Consider the following 7017-nt stretch of genomic DNA (forward strand, 5'->3'; position numbering starts at 1 on the left):
CCATTTTTTGGTCAATATTTTTAGTTGCCATTTTGAAAATTACAATAACAACATAATTATTATTCCGCACAAATATGTAATTGTAAATATATGATTGGTTGATCGGAGTTAAAATAAGATAACATTTTCAAACTTGCTTATTTAGGAGATAGAACAATGCAATATGGCATGCAACACAGTATTAAAAATTTTATATGTTATATAAAAATATAGTGCAAAACTATTAAAAAACTATAAAAACTCGATTTTTTCAAAAAGTGGAGATAGAACAAGATAATTCTAACGTCGCGATTTAACAAATATCTTTTTACTTTAAGTTTATCATAAAACTGCTCGATTGCCTCATTTTTTGAGACAGTAGTGGGTGACCTTAAATTGACATTTATAATAACTAAATGATTGTTTGCTGGAATGTGATATTTTATTTTGCTTTTAAAAAAATCAATGAATTTTAACAGTAACTCTGAATAATTTAAATAGAATTGGTTAATATTAGGATTATCCAAGGTTGAACCAAAATGAAACGATTCTATCATTTCAAAATTGAAAAGTCTCTATCAAAATGAAAAGACTCTATCATTTGTGGATGATGATTGATCAGGGCCGTACCAAGGGCGGGGGTACCATGATGATTGATCAGGGCCGTACCAAGGGCGGGGGTACCAAGGGCGGGGCCGGACGGGCCGCGGCCTGAGGCGCTAATCTTGGGAGGGCGCAAATTTTAATAAATTAAAAAAACAATAATATGAAACAAATTTTCACGGCGTTGCTGCTGTTGATAAGAAAATTAATTAAAATTCCGCCTCTTAACACAAACTTCTAAATATTAAAGCTCATTTACTTAACAAAAGAGCGCCCTTTAACACTAACATAATTTTAATAACTTTTGAACATTATGATTCTATTATGAATCGAACCAAAAAATTATCTGGTGCTGAATTTAAGAAGAAAAGAAAACAGCGCCAAGAAAGTGATGAGAAACTTTAAAAATGTTTTAAAAGTGGTTGGTAACAAACTCAGTGGAAAAACAAATTATTTCAGAGGATATTTGTATTGAAGTTAATGACAATTCAACAGATTCAAAGTTAATGACAATTCAACAGATCCTATAATTGACTTTTCTGTTCAGATTCATCATTTGGATTCAGTTCAGATCATCATTTGGAAATAATTGAAGAGAAGATTTTCATCAGCCAAAGTCAAGAAGAATTTTGCGCAACTGATTCAGAACCAACGAGGGAAGATGGAAATGCCCAGCTTTCAGGCCCAGCTGAAATGGACGAGGATGAACTTCATTCAGAAATCTCAGAAATTGCATTGGCCTCAGAAAAAAATTTTCAACACAGGGACCCAGCAACATGGTCTAAAATAACGGACAAAACAAGATGCTTTTTGATTGAGCATGGGCCAGAGCAAGACAGAATAGAATTTTTCCCAAACACGCTGTGTAATTTTGACAACAGAATGCAACACTTCAGCTCAAAATGGTATGAAAAAATTCATCCCAATGGTGAAAAATTTGTTTGCACTAGGCTGCAGTACAGTAACAAAAGAGATTCTTTATTTTGTTTTTGCTGACAAAACCCTTTGAAAATTTCTCAGAAATTTCCAAAGGGTTTTGTGACTGGAAAAAACTAAACCCAAGAATTCCTGAGCATGAAAACAGCAATGAACACCAATGATGCTATTCTGATTGGAAAACTCTTGAAAAAAACCTCAAGGAAGTAAAGACCCTGGATTCTGATCTGCAGAGAGTTATTAGCGGAGAGATGAGAAAGTGGAGAGACATCTTGAAAGTGATTGTTGGTGCAATTTTGTTTCCCGAAGGGCAAGAACAATCTTGCCCTTCGGGGAACAACAGAAGACATCGGCCAACAAAACAGTGGCATTTTTCTGAGCTTAATTGAGTTGATTAGCCATTATTACCATTTAGTGGCTGAATACATTGCGTCCGTTAAAGCAAAAAAAACCACAACATCCTAATTTTCTCCTCGAATTCAAAATTAGCTGATTGAGTTACTTGTGCAGAAAGTCAAGAACGAAATTTTGTTAAACATCAAAGAAGCTAAATACTACTCTGTTCTGTTCGACTGCACTCCAGATGCCTCCCACAAAGAGCAGATAACTCAGATCATCAAGTATGTCCAAATCATGGATGAAACCAGCACAATTAAGGAAAGCTTTGTGGACTTCATTGAATCTCACCAAAAAACCGGAAAAGCTTTTGCAACAGAGATAACTGAAAAATTGGAGAAGGATGGTCTAAACATTTCCAATTGCTGGGGCCAAAGCTGTGACAATGGAGCCAATATGTCTGGAAAATACAATGGCGTCAAAGCTTACATCCATTCTCTTAACGAGTCAGCAAGATTTGTTCCATGCACAGCTCGCACTTTAAATCTTCTTGGTGTTTATGCTGCTGAGGTTTCCCAACTCATGATTACGTTTTTTGGAAAGGTTCAAGTCATCTTTAACTTTTTTTCAAGCTCCGCGTCAAGATGGGAAAAACTGATGAAAACGTTGACCATCTCATTAAAGGAAACAGTGACACAAGGTAGTCTGCCAAAAAAGAAGCAATCACACCATTGCACAGACAAATCAAAGACGTTCTTCAAGTTTTGGAATCCATTATCCACAATCCCATGACAAATGCTGTCACAGTTAGCAGTGCAAAAGTACTTCTCATTCAAATTGATTTCAGTTTTTTGTGTTTGTTGGATTTCTGGTGTCAAAGTCTTTCTCTAATTGACCGGGAAAACAATCTGCTTTAATCAAAAACCATTTCAATTGACATTGCCGCAAAAAAATGAAAGGATTGAAAGCTTCCATTCAGAATCTTCGAGATGTTGGGATGGACAACACTATAAAAGATGCCACAGAAAAAGCTAACCAAAGCAGAATTGATGGTGGCTTTCCAATCAAGAGGAAGCGCAAAGTAAAGCGGATGACACTTTATGAAGCTGAAGATGACTCTCATCTTCTCACATCAGAAACAGTTCATCCTTATGTTAATATTATATGTCTTAAATTAATTTACTTCTCTTTAATTTATTGTTTTATCAGTTATGCCAATATTACATGGGGCAGCACGCAAACTACTAAACTTAAAAAAATACTTAGTGTTCAAAAACATGCATGTAGAATTATATACGGAAAAAAAAGAAACAAGTTTACAGAGTGTTCAATAGCATTTCGCAGACCAAAAATATGGAACTATTTTAAAAAAAAAGAAGCTAAAAAAGAAAATATGGTAAAATCATTAAACTCATTTAAGTTGCTAGCAAAAAAACACATTTTTAATTCGGAGGAATTACAAGAACTCCGTTAAGTTTTATCAAAATAGTTTTATATTTTTATTCTTTGAAAAATTAATTGTACATATCTTTTGTAGTTATTTATGCAATGGTGTATATATTTTAAATCCTTGAGTATTTAAATTTGAAGTTTTTACATCTTACTTTTATCTGCAGTTTATTTGAACATTTTGACGACATTTTATTTTTTCAAGGGGCTCTATGAAAAGATTGTGGTGGTATTGTATCACCCATATCTTCTTTGAGTCCCGGTCTGTTTTTTAAATTGTCTTACTTGTTTATATATTTTATTACGTAATAATCTTATGTAACTTATTTTATTAAACAGCAAAATATATTATAAAATAAAAAAAAAAAAAAAAAAAAAAAAAAACAGAATTCGGATCTCACTGCAACCTTGTTTTTTATTACAAAATCGAGTGGCAATTTGAAGCTATGTCTATTGTATCTTCTTATTTTGACTTCCTTAGTGGGCCTTCACTCTCTAAAAGTTCAGTGTATAAACTCAAGAAAAAAGCTGCAAAATTAACTCAAATATTCAGAGTTACAAGGCAGATTTAGATTCTTCCGATCTCCAGTCAGAAATGGCAAGCTTTAAATATCAAGCTGCCGCAATGATGGACAACTTTGAAAAATCTAGCCCGATCGACATTTTGCAGCTCATTCATAAATATTCTTTGACCAATGCTTATCCCAACACGGCAATTGCTATTTTCATCTTCCTCACCATACCAGTCATAGTTGCTAGGTGTGAGAGAAGTTTCAGTAAACTTAAGCTCATAAAAAACTATATGAGGTCAGCAATGGGCCAAGAACGTTTGTATAGTTTGGCTATAATTTCAATTGAAAATGAAGTGGCAAACAACATTGATTTTGATGATGTCATTTGTGAACTTGCCTCAAGAAAAGCCAGAAAAGTGATATTGAACTAAAGGGGGGGGGGCGCAATTTTCTTTACTTGCCCGAAGCGCAAAATTAGCTCCGTACGGCCCTGTGATTGATAATAGAAAAGCCATTACTAATGTTGAAATTTTTCATGGTAACGAATAGTTTTTTCTTCTTAATGTGCCTTCCGTAATAATTAGTGCTGTCCTATTGGTAAGTAATAAATGCTACTATATAAAATATGATTATAAAATTGACAAAAAGTTCAAGCCAATTAAGCTGATAACAAATATCTATTCTTTTACCATTATTATAAAAAATTGTGTAGTCAAAATAACTAACACCTATATCTTGTATAGGTTTGCAATTACTATTTATAATAGTATTTATATTTCTATTGTAATAAATAAGATTTTGCAAATCATTCTCTTCGATCATGATTTGCTCCTCTTGCTGCTTCAAGTAATAATTAATGCTTATTGTAAAGTTTCTTGTGGAGTTCATATTCTTTCTTCTCTAACAAAAAATGACTCAAAAAGCTATTTATTAACTTATTTTTAGAACAACAATTGAATTCGCACATTGAATTTGCCCATTGAATTTGTCTTTGTACATGAGTTTCTACAGTTCTGTTAGAAGTACTCACTATATTGCCTGTTTCTTTATATGTTTTACCCATTGAAAAAAGAGCGAGACATTTTTTTTCCTTCGCAGTTATAGTTACTAATTCGTCAATATTTAGATAATACTTTTTGATTTCTATTGACTTAAGCTAATTGTTGATTTGCGGATATTCTTCTTCATTATTTTTCTTAAGAATATTGTTATATTTATTATTAAGAGTAACTTTAGGGAGATGTTCGTGTTTGGTACAATCAAACTTATCTTGAAAGTAAAAGATAAACTGCTCCATTAAAGAAAGATTATTAAGGTAAAAATTATCTCATAATGTTCACGTAATGAGCAAAATGTGAAAATTTCTGTATAAGTTTGATATTTTTTAAAAATACTAATGCCTTACCATAAATTGTTTTTATATAAGAACTGATAAAAATGATTATCAAGGTTATTAAACCAATAGTAAATTTGATAATCGCAAGAATAATTGGAAATTATTTTACAAAAAAGTAAAGAACCAATAAATACAAGCGATTTCTTTGTGTAATCTTGCAGTTCTGAAATAGGGGTGAATAAAAATATTGTATTATCATCATAAAGACTTCTATATCCGTGAAATGAAATACCAAACGACTCTTTAATAAAAGTTATATTATCTTTGATATTCTCTAGTACTTCCTTCTCTTGAGTATTCCACAACATTCTAGTATCTCATAGACTTAAAACTGGCTAAAGTTTATAGACTATTAGAAATAAATATTTAGTGTAGTGTTTAAAATTAATAAAACGGAAAGAATAATTAAAATAGCGAAAAATTAACGAATATGTATCAAAATAGTCACAAAACATTAATGTTTTATATTCTGCAGCAGAATGCGAGGATATCTTAGTTTTTATAATCATTAATTTACCAATATTAAATCTCAAGCAACATTGCTGTCATTCCATCTTACCCCATCCTTTCCACTTCCTTTAGCAAACTTTGTAGGAGATTTTGCTGCATATATCAATCTTACCACCCAAAATAAGCTGATTTACCCTTTCAAAGTGCTGTAATATGAGCTTTGTTGAAAGTTCAAAAAGGCATTTTATTCAAAAGTGCTGTATCTCTTTCAGCTCTTGACATAACAAAAATCCTAGAATTACTGGTTGATATTGAACACATTAATAAATCAAAATTGCGAGTCCACATTTTTAAAAAGCCGCATACATAAAAGTTTTTAGAAAATACACTTTTGCTATTAAAATCTGATTGATGAATTATAATGATTTCCATATTTTGAACAAATAAATAGAAGAAAAGAGACAGTATTCTTTTAATACCCCAGTCAAATATGGCATTCATGCAACGCAGAGAAATTAGACATAGTATTGCTAAACCAGTATAAATAATGACAATATTGTTTTTAAGAAAAAATACTACTAGCTTGAAGAAGATCAGTCCAAAGCTAACTAACATTTTTTTTAAATAGCAATATTCCTTTAAATCTGTATAAAGTGCAAAATACCACAATTTTACCACAAATGGTTGGTGTTGCCAAGAACAAATAAGTTGATGAATATGTCTCAGAACAATTAATTTCTCGAAATAGCAAGTTGATAAATTTCCTATATTTAATATCAATTTTTCTTGTTGTGTAGTCGAAATCTTTTATTATTAAAAAATTAATCTTAACATAATCAACATTTTTGTCTTCATCGTAACTCAAACTCATCTTTTTAAAAACAAGACCAAAACTTCTTCTGATGAACACAAAGTAACTTACTGCTGAACTTGTAATGCCTTATATTTATTTAAAAACAAAGCAAAAAAGTATAATGCCTTATACTTTTTTGTTTTGTTTATTAGTGAAATTAACCAAAGCTAAATTTCACTAATAAACAAAACAAAAAAGTTTTCCCTCACAGAACATTAAGTTTTCCCTCACAGATTATTAAGAATTATATTTATAATTTATAATTATATATAAGAAATATATATATAAGCCATATTCAAAATACAGATCAAAGATACACAAAGCTTCTTCTGATGAGTCGAGAATAGTTTTTGTAAATTTAATTAGATCATATTTTTTAAATATCTTATCAAACATAGAAGTAGTTAATTTACATTTTTTGTCTGTTAAGTTTTTTATTTTTAGAGCAACACCAATGTAATCCTGAGAAAATGTAAATATTTTATTTAATTGGCTAAGTTGAA

This window comes from Hydra vulgaris, chromosome 14 (assembly GCF_038396675.1).
Source record: "Hydra vulgaris chromosome 14, alternate assembly HydraT2T_AEP".
In the NCBI taxonomy this organism is placed as follows: Eukaryota; Metazoa; Cnidaria; class Hydrozoa; order Anthoathecata; family Hydridae; genus Hydra; species Hydra vulgaris.